The 23737-nt window shown below is 47.2% G+C and overlaps 1 long non-coding RNA gene across 2 annotated transcripts in view; it reads right to left on the bottom strand.

The window, feature by feature from the left end:
• Positions 1-4001: 4001 nt before the first annotated feature.
• LOC310749800 overlaps positions 4002-23737 on the bottom strand; it is a 59508-nt gene continuing 39772 nt past the window's right edge. Inside the window, exons 2-3 of one of the 2 annotated variants that reach the window (XR_014541796.1) lie at positions 5974-6136; positions 4002-4168 (exon numbers count right to left, since the gene is read on the bottom strand). This is a non-coding gene — a long non-coding RNA (uncharacterized lncRNA). Of the gene's footprint in view, positions 4169-4996; positions 5317-5973; positions 6137-23737 lie in introns of those variants that run through there. The other variant, XR_014541797.1, reaches the window with a different exon arrangement.

The raw sequence follows: 23737 nt of genomic DNA, 5'->3' as shown, positions 1-23737 counted from the left end.
TTCATCTCTGGTGGACCTGCCCAAAAGTGAAGGCCTTCTGGGAAATGATTTACAATGAACTGAAAAAGGTATTTAAGTATACCTTTCCCAAGAAACCAGAGGCCTTCCTGCTGGGCATGGTAGACCAGAAAGTGTCAAAGAAAGATAGAACTTTGTTTATGTATGCTACCACAGCAGCAAGAATACTCATCGCAAAGAATTGGAAGACACAAGATTTACCCACGTTGGAGGAATGGCAGACGCAGTTGATGGACTATATGGAACTAGCTGAAATGACCGGCAGAATCCGAGATTTGGATGAAGAATCAGTCGAGGCGGATTGGAAAAAATTTAAAGACTATTTGCAAAAATACTATAAGCTGTATGAACTTTAAGACAGTGCATGTTTTTGGAAAGGTTACGCTTTAGCAAATATGATTAAGCAAATGGTAAAATTAATGACAAATGAGAAAAGAAGTCAATGTGAATCAAACATTTTATGTTTATTTTAAAAGGTAACAAAGTTAAGATACAATATACTGAATATGGGTACATAATAATGGAAAGTTCCAACAAGGTTTGAAATAAGGTAACAAATTGCTGATATTGCTACTACAAAGAACGCAGATCTGGAAGGTGTGGGGAAGTCCAATGGTTTTCTTTTTTGTTAAAAAAATCAAAAATTGTTTCTTGTATTTGGGTTTTTCTGTATTGTATTGAATTGTCAAAATTATGAAAAGAAACGTAATAAAAATTATTTAAAAAAAAAAAAAATGAAGAGTAAAAAAGAGGTGCCCTCTGACGACTGTCATTTTAAATACCCTTACAGTGGTACCTCAGGTTAAGTACTTAATTTATTCCGGAGGTCTGTTCTTAACCTGAAACTGTTCTTAACCTGAAGCGCCACTTTAGCTAATGGGGACTCCTGCTGCTGCCACACCACCGGAGCATGATTTCTGTTCTCATCCTGAAGCAAAGTTCTTAACCTGAAGCACTATTTCTGGGCAGAGTCTGTAACCTGAAGCGTATGTAACCTGAAGCGTATGTAACCTGAGGTATCACTGTACTATATGTGGGCTATAGAAGCTGTGATATATTGCTGAGGGGGGTGGGCAGGAGAAGAGAAGAGGAAAGCAAGTCTTCAACCACCAGTTATATCTATGTGTCATCCAGAAAGTACCATATTTTTCGCCCTATAGGACGCACTTTTCCCCCTCCAAAAATGAAGGGGAAATGTGTGTGCGTCCTATGGGGCGAATGCAGGCTTTCACTGAAGCCTGGAGAGCGAGAGGGGTCGGTGCGCACTGACCCCTCTCGCTCTCCAGGCTTCAGGAGAGCCCCAGCGCCAGCCCCACAAGGTTGGGGGACAGCGGGGAGGCGGAACGCCGCCATCCCACTGTCTCCCGATGTGGTTTGGAGGCTGACAGCGGGGAGACGCATGCTTCTCCCCGCCGCCAGCACCGCAAGCTCCAGGGACAGCAGGGAGGCGCAGCGCGTCTTCCCGCTGCCCCCGGACCTGGTCTGAAGGCTGGCGGCGGGGAGAAGAGCGCTTCTCCCCGCTGCCGGCCCCACAAGCGCCTGGGGGGGAAATAAAATTTTGTTTCTATCCCCCCCCCCAAAAAAACTTGGTGCGTCCTATGGGCCGGTGCATCCTATGGGGCAAAAAATACAGTATAGCCAGAGATATTTTGGCAAATTAAAAAAAAATCCACCCAGACAGAAATTTTACCCCTGACAAAGAGGACGTGTCCTGGGAATAGAAGACACATGGCAACCCTAACCAGAATATGGCACACCTTCCTGATTACCGTAGTTTGTTAAGGGTTCTGGGTTAAGAGTATGGATAGGGAATATCAGGCAGCCCTCCAGGCCTCTCTGCCAGGCCCAGTTCCGCTCTGCAAGCTCCTAGAGTGCTGTCAACTGACTGAAAGGTGCCAGTGAGCTTGGATGGGAGGGCTTCGGATGTGGCAGCGCCTCTGCTTTGCAGACTCGGGGGGCTGGGAGCTGCAGTCCAAAGCATCCGGGGGCACCAGGTTGGCGAAGGCTGCTCAGCCAAGATTGCTCTGTATGCTCCTCCCCTCTGAGCATGTTGCACCTGCTGCCACCTCTTTGCTCTCTCGGCTTGATGTGCCAGCCTGTCCTTTTCCTTCTTTGCAATGGAAAATTGTGGGGCAGGGTGGGGTGGGGGGGAGATGGTGGGAATGACTTGCGAGACCTGTTGTGTCGCTTGGCATCGTCAGTAAATCTCTCTAGCTGGATACTTTGTGTTGCTGTCAGGGGAGAGAGGAGGGCCTGGTGTAAGCTCCCCAAGCTGAGAAACGCAGCTAAGCTCCTTATGTGAATTTCCCTCGCAGAGCAGAGAGAGGCTGCTTTCTGCGGACTTTATTTTTACATTTTCTCTTCAAACAGTGAATTGCCTGGGAAATGTGATGGCTTGGCAGTTTTGGAGCTGCAAGCCATTGCTTAATCCAGAGAGGAGAGTTTAATAAACGGCATCGCCACTTTGAAATGCCTGGTCTCCTTCAGGCCGAAGGGTTCAAATCAAAACACAGCCATCCCTGCATCCATCCCTGGCTGGCAAATTAACTTCTGTGACCTTTGCTTTAAGAGGGTCAAGACACTTTGCTGGGGTATTAAGTAATCAGTGATGCTTCCCTTGAAGGAAGAAGCTCAGGGAGGTGTGTTGTGGCTTTTTTACCTCCTTTCCTCCATTTGCTTTACATCTGGGGGTGAGGGATCCCTTAGGGCCAGTGGCGTAGTGTGGGTCGCCATCGCCCAGGGTCATGCAGAGGGAGGGAAATGGAGTACGCATGCACATTCAATGGTGTCTGCATCACCCAGGAGATTGCAGCCACAGAGATAAGAGTTGTTCCATTGTCTGGAGAGGTCGCTTTCTGGTTCGCCTGGAGAAGCCGTTTTCAACGGAGCCCAGCAACGGAAGCACACAGCTGTACTCAGGAACTGAGGCAGCACTAGGTGTTGAAATGTTGCACCCCTAATAAACTTGCGCCCAGGTCAACTGCCCCTGTGCCCCCTCATGCTATGCCACTGGTTAGGGCCAGCCATCATATTAGGTGGAGTGATGCAGCTGCCTCAGGGAGCTAATGCTGGGAGTGGAAGCAGCTTCCCACAATTCCCTTTGAGGCCCCAAAGCTAGCCAGCTGCTGTCAGGGTGGTGGAGGGTGTTTTCCCCACTGTTGAAGGAAGCTTCAACTGCCAGTCTGGTTGCATTGGGAGGGGTCAAAGGGCACCATCCCCTCCTTTGTCTCGGGCAGCGAAATGGCTTGGGCCAGCCCTGGTATTGGTTAAGCCTGTTGTAGGGCCAAACTACCCATAACAGTTTGAAAGCTTGTATCTTTAAGTGACGGTCTATCTCCACAATGACCATTGACTCATTGGCTGCCACTTGGAGACTGTGATCTTTTGTGGACCATTAGTTAATTAGCAAATCGTTAAGTACACATTTGGCCTTGGTGGGACGGAGCAGCTGGGAAACCTCAGAAGAGGAGGGCTCAGAGCCCGGGGATTAGTGGTGGGATGCGGAGGAGCAGTCAGAGGGAGAAGATTGGGAGGAGGTGCTGGGTGCTGAAGGGGCAACAGGGTTTAGTGAGCAGGAAGAGCCCATGGCAGGGAGCAGTTCAGACTCTGAGACTGCTGGAGAATCCCTAGAGTCTCCCTCTCCTGCTGCAACAAATTCCCCTCTCCTCTGGTCTCCAAGAACGCACAGAGTAATTAGCAGAGCAGAGGTCAGAGGTGCACAGACACAGTTTGAGACTGCTTGGGAAACATCCAGGATGGTTGGGACCTTCAGTCCTGGCAACTGCTCCATAAGGGCAAGATCTACTGGGGAGTGTTGCTGACACCACTAGGCTGAGTTGTATGTTCAATTCCTTGAATAAAGAATTAACTTCACTGACAATGGAGGTCTGCTTCCTTTATTGCTGACTTGCTTCTGACTCCATCCCTGACAGAAGGCTATGTCTCCCTATTCTGCAAAGGATTTGAAGCTCTGCAGCCACCTCTTCTACCTTCTATGCCAAAGCCTTTATTCCAGTATCAGAGCTCAGTTGGAAGAAATATGGACTCATATTTAGGGTGGGAACAGTTGTTTTTGTTGATGATGAATTTATTCTCTTAACCACTTGACATCTTGCTGCCATAGTTTGTATTCAAAGAGGTTTGGTGTTATCTAAAATCAGAAAACATGTCATTCTTAAATTAATTAATTGATTGATTATAATATATATATCATATACCACCTTTCAACATATAACAAGAGAATGTGAATTTCCTCCAGAATGCCAAAAAAGCGACTGTATACATGATGAACATGGGAAGACAATGAAGGGATAACTAATTTAAGTGATGTCAGGTGAGTGAACATAACTTAAAATGCAATAAGGCTAGGAAGCATCTGCTGCACATCCTTTCCACCAAGTGTCCCTCTCCAAAGCGGAGAACCGCATGCTTTTCTCTCCCTAGCGCTATCAGCATTTCCAAGTGCCCCTGGCTTTGCCCTTAGCTAAAGACTGTCCACCTAATGACGTTTAGCCTACGGATGTTTCAGAATCTGTAGCCAGCTAAACTTTGCATCTGAGACTCCTAAACTGAATTTAGCAAATGAGAGCTGGCTTTGCCAAGTTGATAAAAATGCTGGACTTGGATTGCACCATGGTGGGGCATTCTGAATTAAAGCCCTTCCTGCCACGTGTTGTGAGTTTAATCCTTGTTAGGGTCATCTACTGATGGTGCCAAGCATTAGGAAGTCCTAGGCTGCAGAATTTGCCCCTTATAGCTGATTCAACAGAACTGAACATTGTTTTGATTGGCATGGAATCTAGAGACTGAGTTTCTGCTGGGCAAACCTGATTCCATTTTCCTCCCCTTGTCATGACTTGGAGAAGCTTTACTGGACAGACTCTCTGCTGTACCCAGAAGGTGCAAAGTCCCATGTCGGCAGATGGCCCTGTGCTTTTTCTTTCCAGAGAGCCTTACTGACCATCTCGTCCCAGTATGAGCAGCTGCTCTGTTCACTTAGGGGCAGTCACCTCTGATGGCTCATTCTTTTTCTGCCCTTTTCCTGTCCGCAAAACATAAACCTCCCCCCTCTTGCTTTGTTCTGTTTCTGACCTGGCTTGCAGTTCCATCCACCTGTGCCCGCCTTGAGCAATATATAACCTCTAGCCAGCGTTCCTTGCCTTCGCTAGCTGCAATTGTTTCAGGGTTTGTTCATTTCTTCAAAAACACGACAGCTTGTTGATGAACAGGTGTCTCCTGGGACGTGCAGTTGCATTGTGCAAAGGGAAGGATGAACCACTCCAGGAGGTTTCTATATACCTTGGTAGTGTAAGACGGTTGCTTAACAGACTTCACTTTTTTACACACACCCTCTCATGATAGAAACTTTTCCCCTTCCAGTTAAGGGGAAAAGGGGACTTTGGGGCAGCTTGTGTGTGTGTGTGTGTGTGTGTGTGTGCATATGTGCTTCAAAGAGGTGTCCCTTATGGCACATACCATATTTTTTGCTCTAAAAGACACACTTTTCCCCTCCTAAAAAGTAAGGGGAAATGTGTGTGCATCTTATGGAGCGAATGCAGGCTGCGCAGCTTTCGCTGAAGCCAGGAAAGCAAGAGGGATTGGTGCGCACTGATCCCTCTTGCTCTCCTAGCTTCAGGGATAGCTGCCTGAAGCCTCCTGAATGCAGCAGGAGCGCTCGCGCTGTGCTCAGGAGGCTTCGTGTTGCTTTCACTGAAGCCAGGAGAGCAAGAGGGATCGGAGCCCCTTCCGTTTCTCCTCCCGCTTTGCTGGAGAGGCGCTGAGCAGAGAGGAAGAGAACATTTTTTTTCTTGTTCTCCTCCTCTAAAACTAGGTGCGTCTTATGGTCGGGTGCGTCTTATAGAGCGAAAAATATGGCATATCAGAAACCCCATCTCTACACATGCAGTGCATAGTAAAACTATGGAACTACTCCCACAGGAGGCAGCGATGACCAACCTGGATGGCTTTCAAAGAGGACTGGACAGATCCATGGAGGAGAAGGCTGGCAGTAGCTACCAGCCATGATGGCTGTTCTCTGCTTCCACATTTGGAGGCAGTAATGCTTCTGAATGCCAGTTGTCGGAAGCCACAGGAGGGGTGAGGGCTGTTGTGCCTAGGGCTTGCTGATCAGAAGGTCGGCGGTTCTAATCCCTGCGACGGGGTGAGCTCCCATTTCTCGGTCCCTGCTCCTGCCAACCTAGCAGTTTGAAAGCACATCAAAGTGCAAGTAGATAAATAGGTACCGCTCCGGCGGGAAGGTAAATGGTGTTTCCGTGCGCTGCTCTGGTTTCGCCAGAAGTGGCTTAGTCATGCTGGCCACATGACCCAGAAGCTGTCTGTGGACAAACCTCAGCTCCCTCGGCCAGTAAAGTGAGATGAGTGCGCAACCCCAGAGTCATCCGCGACTGGACCTAATGGTCAGGAGTACCTTTACCTTTAAGATTAGATGCACAAAGCATTTTTTTTTTTAATCAAGTCTCCTTGCACTCCACTTTGCTCCCCCTTCTTCCTACCCAGGGCAGCCTTGCCCTCTGCACCTCAGAGCTGTCGTGTCACGTGGGACTGGGCCTTGGTGGCAGCAGCCCCTCTTCATCACCCGCTCTCCTCCAGTCGCTATGAGCTGTCCAAGGGAGGAGGCCGGCAGAGGCAGCCATGGAGAGGCCATGATGGAGAGGCAATGGGATGCTCCCCTGATGCCACTTGGGACAAGCGCTGGCTCAGCCTCCTCCTCCAGCTCAGAGACAGCAGCACTGGCAGGGGAAATGGAGACATGACAGGATCAAATCAGAAGCTGGGATGGCTTTCGTAATTCCAAGACTGTCCCTGGGAAAATGGGACACTTGGAGGGTTTGTGTTTGTTAGTTGTATTTATTTATATCCCACCTTTTCCCCAGACTCAAGGCAGCTGTAATCCTCTTGTTCAGCTTTTTAAAATAATCTATTGTTGGTGAGAAGGGATGTAGCTCAGCAGTAGAGCATCTGCCTTGCACACAGGAGGTATCAGGCTTGGTCCCCATATAGGAGAGGCTCCCTGGAGAGCCACTGCCAGCCAGTGCTGACATTAGCTGGATGAACCCAATGGTCTGACTCAGAAGGCCTCTTCCTCAATCCCTATCCCATCCTGCCCTGTGCTATCCTATCTTCCCGTTATTGTTTGATGCTGCTTTGACCAAAGGCCAATATCGTAATTTAAAAGGCCACAATGATAATGTTAGGTGCCATGCCAGTCTCTGAGCAGTGAGAGACTCTAGGGGTTCCAGCACTTACCCAGGGCTCAGTTTCCATCAGAAACTGTGGCTTCTTTAGGATATATGGTTTTATTTATACATATGTACAACCTGAGCATAGGATGGAGGGGCCCGCAGCATTAACCCTCCAACTGATCTTGCTTTCCCATTTGGTTGCCAGGGCAGCCCCTAAATCCAGTATAGAGCAAGTATGTCTCTGGGTCTCCAGTTTCCATCCTGTTTCCAGCTTTGCCCACACAACTCTGGCTACTGTTTTCCTACCTAGCAGCTAGCTGGGCAGGGAAATGCCCACCCATTTGCTCTATGGCACAGAACAACATATTTGGTTATGCCAGTCATGGTGCTTGACTATCTAGCCAAAGTCATTACCTTAATAAAAGAACTGGTATTCAAAAGCACTTACTGCCATGAGTTCCATAGCTTAACTATGCACTGCATGAAGAAGTGCAGGATCCCAAGAATTTGTGGGGGCTCAGGGCATCATCCAGACTGACCCTCCCAAACTCATAACTTATTTGAATAAAACCATTACAATGATCCATAAAACAGAAAAGCAACAGAACTTCAGCAATTAAAAGCAGTGCTTTCCCCCACGGGGGTTCTGCCCTTCCCTGAGCTTTGCACCCCTAACCTGTAACTCCGCCTTCCCTTTTAAATTTCAGCTGAGTCAAATTAACTCGATAATTGAAAGTATCAGTGGTCGTAGCCCCAAAGGGGTGAGGATGGATATATCCCGTCATTCATATTCTCGCCCTAACAAATGGAGAGTAAGAAGAGGGGGGCACAGAGAGCAATTGGTGGCCAGGCGGGGGTCCCCTGCCCTGGAGCCTAGCACAAGGGGCACCTGGCCCAGTCTTTTGCTGGCACCGCTGGCACCGTGATTTCTTAGCAGCGCCTTGCTTGCCGGCCCGCTGAGCAAACTTGGCACCAAGACCAATTTCCTGACGCCTGACCTACATGGCCATATCTCTAAATTTGCAAAACCTGTGATTTGATGGCAAGCAGTGAAAAGGTCGCTGGCGGAGCTGGCAAGGCACTTAAATCAAAATGATGGAGCTGGGTAATTTCATTAACAACAGTTGTATTTACTGGGAGCCACAGATGGTGCCGTTTAGCTTATGGCCAATTTGTTAAGACAAAACGAGTATAAAGAAAGACGGGAAAATATTCCAAGTGAGAGGTGGTTAAAAATTTAAATAGGGACCAGATGGTTGAAGATCATCCTTCATCCAAATTTGGTGAGGAGGTGCCTGCGCAGTCTGAGAGCGCAGAGCTTCTTGCAATGGGTGGATTCTGAGTGACTGAGTCACCTTCTTTTGTTTGCAGGAAGACAGTCCCAAGGACTGCAGGGTCACACATGTGGGGGTGGACAAGGGTGTCTTGCTGCTTGATGGCTCAGACATAGGTGGCTGGCAGAAGGCAAAATCTATTTGCGAATATTTTTGTAAACATTTTGTTTGAAAATAGTCTATGCTTTTTTTAAATGAATCACTATGTAAACCCAATTTTATGCAAGCTGTTTTATTTATTTTAAAGGCGTTCTTCCATCCCTTTCTTAGCTAAAAGGGGTTAGCTGGAGCAGTACTATGACAAGTGCAGCCCTCAGGTTTGTGCTATAAAAGACTTTGCACACAAGGAAAAGGGGATTGGGAGGGAGGAGGAGAGAGGAAAAATGCAAGCTCAGGTACCAGTTCTTAGAGTTATAGTTCTTATAACATCCAGCTGAAATTTGGTTATGCCAATCAAGTAGCCTGATGGAGGGTTTGCTGCTAGATGACAGGGGCATATTTATTGTGACCAAGATACCAAATATGTTTGTATAGTGACTTAGTTTAGTGAGCTTTACTTACCTTTTCTCTTCCCTCACCAGGCCCTTTTCCTTTTGTCTTGGCCTTGCAAATGTGCGACTGTGAGCAGGCGGCCAGGGAATGATCTTAAAATCAGACAGTTTTAGCCTCTTTACATGTCAAATCAGTTGTGACAGTAGTAGAAGTTGTTATTACATATTTATCTAAATGGGAGCCATTCACAATTCATTATCAGCTCTCCCATGCCCTCAATGAATTTCCAACTCAAAAGAGGAGGCTGTGAAGCTCTCATGTGCTTCCCAGAGCACAACTAATCTGGCCAGGATGATGGACTCTCATGCTTGGCTTTAGGTTGCAGCATACGTCAGGCCAAAAATCTGAGCGCTAGTGATCTGAAAAGTGGATTCCTCAGATAATTTCCCTGTGATCCATGCCAGTGCCCAGTGGGTGATGATGACACGCTTGGAAGAGCTTGCCACATCTTTAAAAACACACATATATGCCTTTGCAGCATTTAAAAGATATGCAGTGAAGCCCTTGGAATGGAGACTGTATGAGGTAAGAGAGTAACAAACACTGAAATGGCCTCTGATTTCTTTGTGGCATTCAATGTGGCATTTGCCAGGTTTCCTTTATGGCCCATTTTAGCCACTCATCTTTTTTGTTTAAGAGAGCACAGGTAAGAGTTTCAGGGCAGAAACAAACATAGCAAGGCTCTGAATTGGGGTGGGGTAGCTTAGCCTCAGAGCTACATTTCCACATGGGCAACATTTTGAGGGCCGTGTGATGGGGCAGGTGGGTCCATATGCAAAGTGGGTGGGGCTATATTCCCCCCTCCCCCATCTCTCTCTCCTTCCTCACAATGATCTCAAAGACAAGCGCCTTCACAGCAGAAGATGCAGGACAGATCCCCATAGCTGAAGTAACTTTCCTGAAAAAGAACAGAGTCTGAGGATGAGCTGAGTCAATAATAGAGACAAGAGACAAAGTTCTAGGCCTTATTTATGAATTAGAAATGGACAAATCACTGGGTCTAGATAGCATCCCTCTGAGAAGAAGAACCAGCATGATTTTTGCAAGACATTATGTTGTTTAGAAAGTTTTTGACACAGTTCCTCACCAGAGACTCCTGAGTAAGCACAGCAGTGATGAGAGGTCTTCGTCTGGATCAGTTAAGGAACAAGAAGCAGGAGGCTGAAATGAATGGACAGTGCTTTATAAGAGAGCAGCTGATCAAGGCTGACTGGTAAAAACAGTCTCTTCTTGAAATCTGGAGTGTGGTTCAGCAAAGAGTGAAAATATTTGCTCAGAAAATGCTTACCCTTCAGCGTCTTCTTTCTAGTCTTTCAATCCACTTCTAGTGTTTTACACAGAGATTAGGAAGAGTCTAAGTATGCAAAATGAAGCAGTAAAATTACCCCAAACTGTGACAGGACTTTAGACTGGTGGGGGTAGGTGCATGCACCACTCAGGGAAACCCTGACGGCAAAGGGAAAAAACGAGCATTGCTTTTCCCATCAGTGCCAGATCTAGCTCCTAGAGGCTTACCCACAGAGGCTAGTGGTGTGGGGCACCAGGACGTCAAGTTCTGGAGGGCGCCAGGGAAGAGGCAGAGGCTGGATGTGGCGCCTTCCAGCATCAGCTCGCTGCCCTCGCCATGCCGCGCCGAAGCAGCGCTGCACCCGGAGCCTCCGTCTGCCAGCTGAGCCAGGAGGCATCATATCCAGCCTCCGCCTCTTGCCCACTGGAGGAGCTGCCCTCCAGCCACTGCCCGCCTCCTCCAGCCCCGCCGGCTGAGCCGTCCTCCTTAAAAAACTCTGGGAAACGGGGGGTGGGGTGGGGCAGCTTTGCACCACGGAACCGGATGTGCTTAAGACGGCCCTGCTCCTAGCATGGTTTTATTACATTTCATTTATCCCCGTTCTTCCAAATGGCTCAAGGCGTGTCACATGGTTCTCCCTCCCCCCACTTCATTTTATCCTTGCAGCAACCTAGTGAGATGGGCTAGGCTGCAAGACAGTGGCTGGTCCAAGGTCACCCAGGGAGCATCATGGCTGAATGGGGTTTCAACCCAGGTCTCCCCAGTCTTCTTCTTTTGAAATCATTTTTATTTGATTTTACAAATACAAAGTTATAAAAATTCAACTGCAGTATATATCCATATACAGAGATCCCTCCGAATCTCGCAACTCCCCCCCACCCTCTCCATGGGGTCCCATTTTAAACATTTACAACTGCATAGTCTTCCATACTCTAACTTTTACATCAGTCCATATTGTCCATGGTATTTGTTACACTACAAGTAGAATCAAAATCCTGCCAATGTTTCCATCTGCTTACAGTGGTCTCCTAAATAACATACAACTCCCCCCATTCTTTTATAAAGTATTTGTTCTCTTGGTTCCTGAGTTTTCCAGTCAGTTTTGCCATTTCGGCATAGTCCATCAGCTTGGTTTGCCATTCCTCTCTGGTAGGACCTTGTCTTCTTTCCATCTTTGGGCTAGTAACATCCAAGCAGCTGTTGTTCCATACACAAAAAGTATTTTCTGCTCTTTGGGATGTTAGTACCTGTAATTCCTAATAAAAAAATTGTCTGGGTTTTTTTTTAAAACAAAGGTTATTTTAAACATTTTTTTCATTGCATTATATATCATCTCCAAGAAAGCTTTTATTACCTTACAAGTCCACCACACATGATAAAAGGTACCTTCTTTACCTTTCTTTACCTTTCCAGCAGGTCCCTTGTCCTATACATTATTGCTAACTTACTAGGAGTCAGATACCACTGGTACATCATTTTCATATAATTTTCTTTCCGAGTACAACATGGCATAAATTTCAAGTCTGTTTTCCATAACCTTTCCCAATCTGCCATCTGAATATTATATCCCAAATCCTTTGCCCAGTGAATCATTACCAACTTGACCTGTTCATCTTTTGTATGCTGTTCTAAGAGCAAACTGTACATTTTTGACAATAATTTGGTGTTGTTTTCTAACAGATTTTTTGAAATTGTGATATCTCACAACTAAAACCTTTCTTTTTAAAAGAAATGTCATTTAAAAATGTCATTTAGTTGGTGAAACTGTAACTAATCTGTGAATAAATCCCTTCTCATAGTCTTTTACCGTATTTTTCACCCTATAGGGCGGACCGGCCCATAGGGCGCACCTAGGTGTTTTTTTTTGGGGGGGGGGTGGAATAAAGAAAAAAAATTATTTCCCCCCCAGGCGCGGGCCTGAGCTTCCCCCGACCCCAGCCCCCAGAACAGGCTCCTATCCGCAAGCCTAGGGAGCCCGGCGGGAACTCCCGCCGGTCTCCCCAGGCTTGCGGATATCTGCCCGAAGCTCCGCTGTGCTCCCTGGGTTTCGGGCTGCAGGCTGCTGTCCACAAGCCTTGGGAGCCCAGCGGGACTTCTGAACCCTCTCGCTCTCCAGGCTTCAGCGAAAGCCTGCATTCGCCCCATAGGACGCACACACATTTCCCCTTCATTTTTGGAGGGGAAAAAGTGCATCCTATAGGGCGAAAAATACAGTAGTTTCACCTGATGTTCTACTTTGGTTAACAGCTCTGTATATGTCAGCCAATTACTTCTCATATTCAGTTTTTTCAGAGATATTGCTTCTAAAGAGGAGGTCTCCCCAGTCTTTAGGGGACAAGGTGAGGTTGCATTCAGACAATACTCCAAATCATATTTTGGAGTCCTCTTCCCCAACCTGGGGCCCAACTCGGGTCCTGGAATACAACTCCCATTACCCTCAATCAGCACAGACAATACTCAAGGATAATGAGACCTGTGGGGGGTGTTATTGGGTGGTTGTTTTTATTTTTATTATATATATATATTGACATTTTATGTTGATCTTGTTCTGTGAACTGCCCTGAGACCTCGGGTATAGAGCGGTATATAAATTTACTAAATAATGAATAAATAAAATAATAGTCCAATACACCCAGGAGACTCAAGGGTGGGGGTGCACTGACACTTACCTGCTTGGACTGAGCCCTTCTGCATTCAAATGTACTGTAGGTTTTCTATTCTTTTCTTTCGCTTATGAAACTATGTAAATGACATCACAGAAATACTGAATAATACTAATCACTATTATTGTTAGATTTCTCCACCACCTTAAATGCTTAATTCAAGGAAAAAAACTTCTCTCTTTTTTAAAAAAATACATGCATTATCCCATTCAGCTGAGTCAATTCCTCCCCCTCCCACTGTCTGTGTAGTTCAGATTCAATATATTCTTCCTGCTTGTGTATCTTGTATGCTAGTATAAAAACTGGAGATTTACTTATATTTTAGTTTTACCAGAGAGAGAGAGAGATTCTTGTATAATTCAGTGGTACACCTAGAAAGGGGTGAGTGGAGAGAGAGAGAGAGAGAAGGAAAAAACTCCTTTAGGCCACAATATGTCGTTAATATTCCAAATTAAGTCAGATTATTCTGCATCAACAGGCAGGTCAAGCTCAGCTTTATGTGGTATCATTTATAATACAACATTTTGCCCAAAGCAGCACAAAAACCCTGAAGCACCACTCTGAATTATCATGACTAAATAATACAGAACACTTCCTGCGGGGGGTGGGGGGTGGAGCTGTGTTTGGGGCAGCGCCTTTTGGTTCCATTCTGACAATTGTTGTGACTTCTGAAAACCAGAGTTGGCCAGGCTAATAGTGGGCTGAAGGCCGGTGCCATGACCCTGGAGTCAGACTCCTTCAAAGGGTGAGGCCTGGGGCCTGGGATTCAATGTGGGAGAGGGGATTGCCCCGAGGGCTGGCCCCATAAGCATCTAACATGGTGGCTCTTCCACCAAGAGCCCAAGGCTGTTGTGTTGCCCCCCAAGGTTTCTTAATGCAACAACCACCTTCCTGGCTCCATCAGAGTCAACAAGTATTAAAGCAGGCTGGGCCCCTTTAAATGAAGAAGCTCCTCCCAGCAAAGGTGGAACTCGCAGCTGAGACAGAGCAGCAGCTACTATTTAAGGCTTTGCCTGCTGCTGCTGCTGCTGCTGAAACAACATCTGAGCCCAGTCCAGCCTCAGCTAAGCAAGGAGCTGTCCAAGGTACTCTTGCTGTGCCTCAGTTCTCCTCAGGTGAGTGTGCACAGCAGAGCTGTCTGTATATGAGCTAAAGAGACTCCCCCTCCCTTCCCCACTGCCACCAAAGGACAGATTAATAGGCCACTGGTGGCAGCCATTTTCTCTCCTCCTTCACCCAGAAAAGCCCCTGGAAACAGCACAATATCAGTCAAGCCATCACTTGATGTCGTGGCAAGACAGAAAAACCTTCAGCTGCCATGCCTGAGAGACAAAAAAATCTTAAAATGTATGCACCCCCTGAAGATTGACAAGCCCCCTGCTTCCGTTGTGTGATGGACAAATGGTCTAGTGAAAGTGTGCATCCTCATTGTGCCAGCCAGGGGCGGATTTAGGGCAGCATGTCCGGTTCCACCATCCGGGGTGCTGAGCTGGGGGGGGGGGCGGTGCGTGCACAGGGCATTGCAGCTATGACATAGTGAATTGAGCAGAGTGGAAGGCAAGTCTAGAAGGGGTGTGTGTGCCGAATTTAGCCTTACACGAGGCCCCAGTGCAATTTGAAAGACCAAAGGCCGCTCCTGGAATGAGCCTTTCATGCAGTGGCTCTTCATTTATGAAACGCTTTCCTCAGTGGAGCTTGCCTGGTGCCTTCATTACATATCTTTAGGCGCCAAGCAAAAACGTTTCTCTTCAACATTCAATGGCTTTTATAATGTGTTTATTGGAAGGGGGTTATTGGTTTAGTTTAGTTTTGTTATATATTTTGTATTTTCTCTTTTTTAATGTTGTGAACTGCTCTGTGATCTTTGAATGAAGGTTGGTATACAAATTTAAATAATAATTATGATTATGATTATTATTACTAATAATAAACCTAGACACATTGACTGCATGGAAAGGGGAGGCCTTCTCTCTGTCTCAGGAGGACCCCCCCTGGCAACATTATGGCATTTTGTGATTGTTTTATGGATTACTGTGAAACTATATGTGCCTTCCATTCAAATGCTAATAATCATAGTGATCACAAGGATGAATAACAATTATCTCTCTCTCTCTGTGTGTATATATAATCACATTTATATCCCATCTTTCCTCCAAGGAGCTCAAAGAGCCCTGCGTCGTCTCTCAGGTCCAAGTCTGGCACTCTAACCACTACACCACGTTGGCTCTCAGGAGGAGCACCAACCTCAGGGCTGGCCCAAGTCATTTTCCTGAGGCAAAGAATAAGATGGCAAAAGGTAATCCGACTGGCAGCGTCTGAGTGGGGCCACATCCTGCACTCCCCCTGAGGGCAGGAGCCCAGTTTACGGCCCCCACAGCTTTGCCCTCCAACTCCTTCCTGTTGCCCCTCCTTCAGCATCTGCCCCTGGAGACCCCTGCTGCCAGTCAAAAGCATCACCCTGAGAGGGTATTTTGTTTTCCTTGAAAAGGCAACCTCTTCGCTCAGTGGCATTATTTGCCATATAATTGGAGGATGGATTCCCTTCTCCCCTGGCTCCCTTTCATGTTGTGAAGCAGGGATATTTTATTGAAGAAATAATTCACTCCAGATTATTCCGTCTGCTACACTAAACAAACAAACAAATGAACAAAAACCTAGCCCTGCAATGTCAAATAATGCCTAATTTTTAGAAAGAGGGTTTTTTGCGATTGAGGAGTGTGGCGCTGGCAGGCCTCTTGGGCTATTAGATGCATTACATACATTATTAAGAAATAACAGGGGCACCTTCCGAAGACAAGACAGGAGTCATAACAATGGGACATTGATTGTCAGGGAGAAAGAAATTACACCCCCCCTCCCATTTTAGCAGCACAGCGGGATTTCAGACCCGCCAGCCCAGCCTCCCGTTTGGCGTACAAATTTAGATACGTGGGGCCTGACAGTCCCTGACAGATCTTCACATCTGGAAAACTGGATAATAACAACAATTCAATTCAAGTAGAAGGAAGGAAAATTAGGTTTTCAATCTTGATGCCAGCAAGGAAGCTCCTGATATGGAGATACACAGTCAAGTTTGCATGAGTTGACTATATAAAAAGCAGAGCAGTGTGGGAGGGAAAGGGGGGGGGGGAGGAAGAAGAGGCAGGAAGGATAGCAGGGGAGTAAGGAATTAACGCGCAAAGTTCCTGTGTGCATCTTTTGTTAATGTGAGTGCTAAACAGAAGGCTTCTAACAAAGGGTTTTAAAGGCTGGTGAGGAGGACTGTGTTGGCGTAGGAATTTCCCTTTGGGGTTCAATACAGAGGCTCATGCCAAGATTCCAGTTGGTTGGGCTTTACTGAGCAATGCATTACAGGACAGAGTCCAGAGAGCTTTCTATTAACACACACACAACATAATAAACATTACATTAACTTGGCTGCTTCATCCTCTCCCAGATCAGCTTCCTGATTGCTCCACCATCTCTCATCCAACCACCCTCCTTGAAATGATTTAATCCACCCATTTTTCCTACTGTACGTGCAGAGCCCTCTTTGTACCTTATCTGAAGTTGTATTGCAATCTCCTAAACTGGGGGCTAATCTACACTGATGAGTAATAACGTTAAAAAGTGTTCTAAAAATGTAACACCAGAGGGCGCTGTAGAGCAGCAGTCTTTGCCAAAGGGAAATTGCATTGGGAGCAATTTTTAATAGCATTATAATATATAAAAAATAGTGTTTTCCAGAACAGTGTAGATCCAGCCTAGTTCTTATCAGTTTTGTGGTCGGGCTGTATTCTTGCATATGTGAGACAGAATTTCTACCTCATTGCATGGCATGGAAAGTGTCTAATTACCTGAGTTGGGTTTACCATGTTGTGGCAAACAATGGGCACATGTAGAATGGCTGAAATTATTGTTATTGCTGCTGATGCTGCTGTCGTTCTTGTTGTTACAGGTTCCTGGTTGCAAAAAGAGACTGCTAAAGAGGTCAGACTAGGTGGACAAACTTAGCCTGGCAAGACTTCCTTTTGCTTGCTAGCTTGTTTTATAAAATGTATACACCATTTGACTGTAAAACAACAACCCCCAAAGCAGTTAACAAGGTACTGGGAGACCGGGCCTTAACTAAAGAGATGGCCAAGTAAGTGTGATGTATTGCCAAAGAAGCTGCAATAGTTGGAGAGCCTTCTGATAGGTGGCATTTCCCCCCCTCTTCCTTGACTTGAGATGATGTCATCAAAGCATCTCTGTGTGGAAGAGAACAATAGACTGGCAATCTTGGAACTGAGCTTGGAACAACCTTCTTCTGCTTCTCTCCTCCCTCACGGGATGGAGGAGGAAAGCCTTCTCAACAGAGGGCAGGGTATCTGGTGGTTCTGACCTGTTCAGACTTTGCCCACATCGAACAGTCTCTTCTACTGAATGATGATGAATATCTGAGTTGCTAATGCATTGTTGGGTTTTTGTCTTTCAAAATTATACAGAAAAAATATGTATATTATGTGTATAAAAGAGCCAAATCCCATGTAGAACTCTATTTTTGCAGCAGAAGTCTATGGGTGTTAATATGGAAGCACATTAGTACAGTTGTATGTAACCTCTAAACTGCCAATATGATGATGCAATTATAAGACAAATCAACGGTGCAACTGCACTTGGAATAGTGTGCACAGTCCTGGTCACCTCACCTCAAAAAGGATGTTGTCAAGTTGGAAAAAGACAGCCAGAAAATGATCAAGTGGATGGAATAAACTCCCATATAAGTAAAGCTTATGACAACTGGGGCTGCCTAGTTTAGAGAAAATGTAAGAGGCAACAATACATCTTAGGTATAGTGGTTTAATTTGCTGACGTAGGAGCTTGCTGAGGTCCCTTCGCTCCCCCCCTCCAATAAAATATTATAGGGGGCTGCCCCCCCAAGTTGATGGACATTGGCATTCAAATGGTGTGTGTGCGCCACGTCTTGTGATCAATCATGTTGGGTGGGGCTTACCTCCCAATATTTTATTCAAGTTGGCACCCCTGTTTGCTGAAATGGGACAGTTTAAATGCATAAATGAATATTGCTAGGATCTTGACCCTGCTGCCTGGCTTTGTCTTTGCACGTGCATCTCCTTTGGCTCCTCCAATCCTTATCCATTGCTTTGGAACTCTGCCCCACCTGCTTGGACCACAGACCCACTCCTTGTCTGCTAGCATAAACACCCAGCTTCCTCCAGCCCAGTTCCAGAACCTGGAGCCCAGTGTTTGCTGAGACCTTTTGAACGAGGAGCATGTGACATAACTTTGGGTATGTGGGCCATGTCATTTCGTTGAAAGGGGAGGTGCAAGGGCTATTTTAAACCTTGGGCCTTGAAAGATTTCTGTCAGAACCAGAGGCCACATAATAGAGTTGCTAGGCAATCGCTGTGAGTACATTTGTGAACCTTTCAAGAAGCAGAAATTAAGTCACTGCCACGTGTATTGTTTTTGGTCCAGCCAGGTGCAACTGTTAACACAAAATGCTGATGCACCCAACATTTCCAAGTGCCACAAGAAAGACGCTGACCCACTTCTTTGATGTATGACTTGTTCTCGTTTATCCTCTTTTCTACTGCACATGCTTTATTAAAAAACAAAAAAACAAATTGGAGAAGTAATGGGGCTTTCTGGTCTAATCTTTTCCTACAGCTGTTAAAGGTGTTGGGCCTTACTGCTGGTGGGACAGAGGAGAGAGAAAGGGTGGCTCGGCCAACAGTACTTTAGATGAAGTAACATCCAGACCTTAAGCTCTTCGGGGCAGAGATCTATTTTTTATGCATGTGTTTCTCTTTATAGTGCTGGGGAAGGTGACCACCTAGATTTTGGGGATTTGCCTGCTCCACATTAGGGACAGCTTGGCAGTGCTCCTGGGCCTGGGCCAGGCTCACTGTGAGGAACCAGGTACATGATTGTGAGCTCATCAAAAGAAGGGCATATCATAAATGTGATAAATTTTCAGTTCTGAGCCACGGAGAACACAATCCAGTGGGAAATTATCCACCGCAAACGCTGTTGAGATGAAGGAGGGCTGCATAAGAGCACAGTAGTAGATGATGTTACAGGTGCTGGCCAACTGGTGCTTTCCTCTGGTGACTGCTGCCCTCTGCCGTAATGCTCTTGCACAGCTCATGTTCATTTCAATGGGGTTTGTACAAAGGGACTTCTTGTTGGATTGTGACCCAGGCAAGCTAATGGGAGGAGTAGGAAGATTTTCTGCTTTGGGCTCCAGCCCTCCCTCTTGAGAAGCAGTTTCCACAAATGAGAACTGAGCTCCTTTAAACTTCTCGGGAGTTTGAGCACCATCAAAAATTCTAAGGAGATACTCAAGGTAACCTTCATCTTAGCATTTCTCCAGCAAAGCTGTTTGCCAATAATCTGAAGGAGGTAGGGGGAACCAACTTCAAAAACGTCTCCGATCATTAGAACACTGTTTCAAAAGGGAGGGCCTCTGAACTGATGGGTGTTTGGCAAAGCACTCGGCTTGCACAGATGCTCGGTATCTTTTATTTTCTTTATAAAAAAAAAAATTCAGAGGGCAAACCAGGCAGCTTGTCTGGGACTCTTCTGGGCTTTGTCCTCCTCATCTAAAAGAGAGCTGGTGGCTCATTCTGTGGTATTGTGTGCTTTGCTTGTGTGTTGTTAAAAAGAAAGAAGTTTCAGACAAGGAATGTGAGGATTCAATTGTTATGCACAGTATAAAAACTAGACATGGGGCTTTTTCTCCAGCTCTCTCCTGTTTTCACCTGACTAACCATATTTCCAAGCTTATCTTGTGGTCCAGCCACTTGATTTCACGTTTTTTTTTTTAAATGCAGGATACTATATTTGGCAGCAGGCACTGGATTTGACACTTGTACTAGAGAGGGACCGAGATGCACCCTGCCTTTTTCGGGGGGTCCCCACAAGTAGAGAGTGAGGGGCAGATGAAGCACATGGAATATGGGGGGGGGGAGAACATATAGGAAAATAGGAAGCTGCCTTTATCTTGAGTCAGACACTTAGTTCATCTTGCTCAGTATTGTCTACTGCAGGGGTTTTCAACCTGTGTGCTGTGGCACCTTAGGGTGCCTTGAAGTATGGTCAGGGGTGCCGCGGACAATACTGGTGTCTGTCCCTCTTCCCTTCGCTTCCTCCTCGGATGCCCTCTTGCATCTCTGCCTCTGGTGCACAACTCTTTGTTGCAGCTTTCCAGTCAAATGGCGCCTTTGGGGCTGGCCAGGGGGTGCTGGTTGCCAGCTAGCAAATGGGTGAGGGAGCTCAGCAAGCAGGCAGGCAGGCAGGCAGGCAGGCAGGCAGGCGCGCGCTGTGTTGGCATTTCTTGTGCTTGCTGTGTGCAAGGCCTGCCTGGGAGCTGAGTGCCCAGAGCTGAAGGGGATCCTTTACGCCATGCCTTTAGGCCTGGCAGCACCCACTGCTGCCTCTGAAGGTAATGTGCTGGCCTCATGTTCATCTTTGGCCAGTCTCTGTGAAATATACTCAGAGTCGAGTGTGAATTTCATGCTCTTTATTCAGCTCATAGTAGCAATGAATGAAACTTTCCCCAAATCGTCTAGCTCGCGCTCTCTCTCTCTCTCTCATTTACACAATGGGCCCCGTGTGATTGGCTAATTCCGGGCTGCTCCTGTAGGCCAATCAGGTTGCAGATTCACCTCCTCCAGAAGCCTGATTGGCTGCTCCTGCAGGCCAATCAGGTCGCTGATTCACTTCCACTTGGAGCTGGATTGGGTGGCTCCTGTGGACCAATCAGACTGCTGCATTCTGGATCCTGTTGTTCTAGGATTCAGCTCAGTACCTAACACTCTGTCAGGCTGTTAAGACTGGGGGCATCCTCTTCCCAGGCCGCTGTGGGGCAGTGTGAGGAGGCACCTCTCTTTGGGCAGCTCAGAGACCAGGGGGATGGGCAACTGCGGCTGCCCAGAGGACTCCCAAGGAGAGGCAAGAGGAGAGGAGGCTGAGGGAACACTCTCCAAGGAAGGGTGTTCGAAAAAGGGTGAGGGGCTGCCAGCTCTGCAGGCAAGGGGTGACATAACTGGGCTCCTGAGCCCTGCAGTGGTGCCACAGAAAGAATGCAGTTGGTCAAGGGAGCCACAGACTCAAAAAGAGTCTGGTCTACACACTGGTGGAGGAAGAGGGGTGTGGGGGGAGCGCACCACCACCGGCAGCGCGATTCTGGTGGGGTGCCATCACGGCTGCCCCCCACCCATGCTTGGCACTACGCCCCCTGGACGCACACCAGCCACGCCCCCACCCGCTCTCTGCCCCCTGTGCTGGAGCATGAAGCTCCGCCACTGGGTCTGCAGTGTCTCCCAGGGCTTCTCCAGGGCTTCAGACAGAGCGTCTCTCCCAGAACTACTTGGAAATGCCAGGAATTGAACCTGGGACCTTCTGTGTGCAAAGCAGATGCTGCTTCTTTCCCAGCAAAAGCACCCTCTGTGAACTCCCGTCAGTCCTAGTGAGCATGGTCAGTGATCAGTGATGATGGGAGTTGGAGTCTGACACATCCAGAGGACTACAGAGTCTACACTGACTGGCAGCGTCTCTCCAGGGTTTCAGGCAGGGTCATTCTTAGCCCTGCCTGAAGATGTGGGGGGACCGTCTGCATGCACAGCAGGTGCTCTGCCACTGAGCTACAACCCTCCTGCACCAACTGCCATCCATGGCTTCTACCAGCATTGGCTCCCATTTCATCTGAAGCAAAGTCACCTTGCTGAGAATCGCCCAGATCAGGAACTTCAGTGCTATGAGGAATAAAGTTGCATTTGGCTCACCTTGTCATAAACATCCCATTTGCACCTTGGTTTCATGGAGGATAACTTTATAAACACACAGAAGCAGCCATTTGGTTAGTTAGGCAAATATATCAAAGCTGTGTGTGGAGGTATCTGGCTGGGATATTGAGTTCCATTTCTCCAGGCATGAGGCATCTCCAGTGTGGGTGTGCTTGTTTTATTTGTAAACTCTAATTTATAGTTCTTCATCTTGACTTTTTATTGCTCCTGTGCTGCAGTTTTTCAGAATCCTTTGCTGCTACTGCTGCTGCTGCAGGTGGTGAATGTGTCCCAAGGTTGCATTCACACCTCAGTTTGTTTCATTCCCCTGGCATTTCCCCTAAGTGTTAATTTCTGCATTATATTTGAGCTTTCCCATAATGTAAAAGCCGCTTCAGGAAAAATAATGGAATATAGTGCACATTTAGGGCTGATTTCCATGCAGGGGTGCCAATTTGAACAAAATATGGGGGGGGAGATAAACCCCACCCTGCATAATTGATCACATTTGACTGGCAATGCCCATCAACTTGGGGGGCGGTCCCCTCAAATATTTTATTGGGGAGACCCCTCGGACCCTAGGTGGTGGCTCATATGTTTCCATGTTATCTGATTCCAGGGAGGGAAATCCATTCATAGAAGATCATGGGAGTACAGTGATGAAATATGGGGCACTATACCACCATGCAGTTCTTCCCTTCCATTTTCATGGGGGAGCAGAAGCAGCCATGTGCAGAAATGGTGCATTGTCCAATGACGTGCATTGTTGTGTCACACCACACCCAGTAGTGTTAATGAAATTTTGCATGACGTGCCAGCCTGTCAGTCAAAAAGCGACAGTACCCTGGCACAACTGGTGCTGCAGTGTGAAAGGAATATTAGAGAACAGGGCAGGAGTGGTGGCATTATCACCAGAAAAAGTAACACAAAATTCCCCACATCCGAATGCCCTCTCCAAGTGAGAATTGTGGTATTCTGTCAGGGGATAAAGAACCTGGCTCCACTTGGTAGGCATTGAGTTGGGGGGTCCTAGTATTTTTTAAAAAGAAAATCCCACCACAAGCCTAACATCTTCCCTTGTCCTCTCTATTAGCACTCAATTCTTGCTAATTACACAGACCTAGTATGGGGTAGGGACGCGGGTGGCGCTGTGGATAAAACCTCAGTGCCTAGAACTTTCCTATCATCAGGTCGGCGGTTCGAATCCCCGCGGCGGGGTGCGCTCCCGTTGCTCGGTCCCAGCGCCTGCCAACCTAGCAGTTCGAAAGCACCCCCGGGTGCAAGTAGATAAATAGGGACCGCTTACTAACGGGAAGGTAAATGGCGTTTCCGTGTGCTGCGCTGGCTCGCCAGATGCAGCTTGTCACGTTGGCCACGTGACCCGGAAGTGTCTTTGGACAGCGCTGGCCCCCGGCCTCTTAAGCGAGATGAGCACGCAACCCCAGAGTCAGACACGACTGGCCCGTACGGGCAGGGGTACCTTTACCTTTACCTTTAGTATGGGGTAGTGGTGAGAGTGTTGGACCTGGGAGACCAGGGTTCAAATCCCCAGCTGGCCATGAAGCCTTGGGCCAGTCACTGCCTCTCAGCCTAACCTGCCTCACAGGGTTGTTGTGGGGTCAAATAAGGATGGGGAGAATCATATAGGCCACCTTAACCCACTTGGAGAAAAAAAAGGTGGAGATATAAGTGCCCTAATAAATAAATAAGTGTGTGTGCGTGTGTTTGCACACACACGCACGTATATGTTTTGCTGCCACTGCCTCCTCCCTCCCTCCCTTCCTTTCTCCCTCCACCAGCCGCCAGGCAAAATGGCACCCATTTGGCTCCTGTTCTGACACAAGATAAATGAGAGCTGGGCCTTTAGCGCTTTTCTCTGGCTGCCAGGGGTTCCAAAATAGCAAACTAT

This window comes from Podarcis filfolensis (genome assembly GCF_964270895.1).
Source record: "Podarcis filfolensis genome assembly, chromosome: 14".
In the NCBI taxonomy this organism is placed as follows: Eukaryota; Metazoa; Chordata; class Lepidosauria; order Squamata; family Lacertidae; genus Podarcis; species Podarcis filfolensis.
This window is presented reverse-complemented; position numbering and strand designations above follow the sequence as displayed.